The 853-nt window shown below is 43.7% G+C and overlaps 1 protein-coding gene across 1 annotated transcript in view; it reads right to left on the reverse strand.

Annotated features, from left to right (window-relative positions):
* LOC113209863 (uncharacterized) overlaps positions 1-853 on the reverse strand; it is a gene marked incomplete in the record, with an annotated part of 13,923 nt that overhangs the window by 8,549 nt on the left and 4,521 nt on the right.

Below are 853 nucleotides of genomic sequence, written 5' to 3' on the forward strand. Positions count from 1 at the left end.
TCCATAACAGCTGTTAAGATTGACATATTACGCACCCTTACATTAGGGGAACACAAAGCCTTGCTCTGAAAACACAAGTGTGATACAGTCTTATAATTTAATAAGTGCAATACCGTGTGTATCACACTTCAAAGTGTAGAATCACACCTGTATCACAATTAAAATTGTAGTACCACACTGAAAGGTGTAGTAATACACATGCATCACACTGAAAAGTATAGTACCACACTTCACTTTACGGGGGATGCGTCTGGGGTACTGTGTGATACCAAGCGCAGTTTGACCGTGGAGGGGGGGGGGGGGGCGTTCGCCCTCCCCCCCGGTTGACCCAAATCGACCCTTAGGGTAGGTACAAAAACCCTGAAAGTAGGCACCACAGAGCAATCTCTGCTAGTCCAAGTGCCGAACTGTTCTACAGTTATAAGTGTAGAACTAAAGGGTTCTGAAGTTCCAAGTGCGATTTTTATGACCAGGATTAAGAATATTTTATCTGAGGACGCCATCGTTTTCGTCTTCAATTTATGTTTCAAACGAGTACATTGAAAGAATTGCGACGTAAATTGAAACGGATACGTCCTCAAAAGTGAAGTTCTAGAAATTCGTATTCTTCCGCGTACGTGTCTTACATCAACCCTATCCTATATATGCTCGTTTGAAAGAGAATTTTACGACAATGACGATGGTCTCATCATTAAAAATGTATTTAGTCCTGGTCAGAAAATCGCAACTGGAACTGCAACTATCGAACAGTTGGATTAGCAGGGAGATCGCCCCCTCCATCAGACGGACCTTAAAGGTGCCTCCACACTAACGCTTTAGGTGTGTCCGCGTCCGCACTGTCCGCCTATGTCTA

The sequence above is a fragment of the Frankliniella occidentalis genome, unplaced genomic scaffold (genome assembly GCF_000697945.3).
Source record: "Frankliniella occidentalis isolate FOCC.00 unplaced genomic scaffold, Focc_3.1 Scaffold17, whole genome shotgun sequence".
In the NCBI taxonomy this organism is placed as follows: domain Eukaryota; kingdom Metazoa; phylum Arthropoda; class Insecta; order Thysanoptera; family Thripidae; genus Frankliniella; species Frankliniella occidentalis.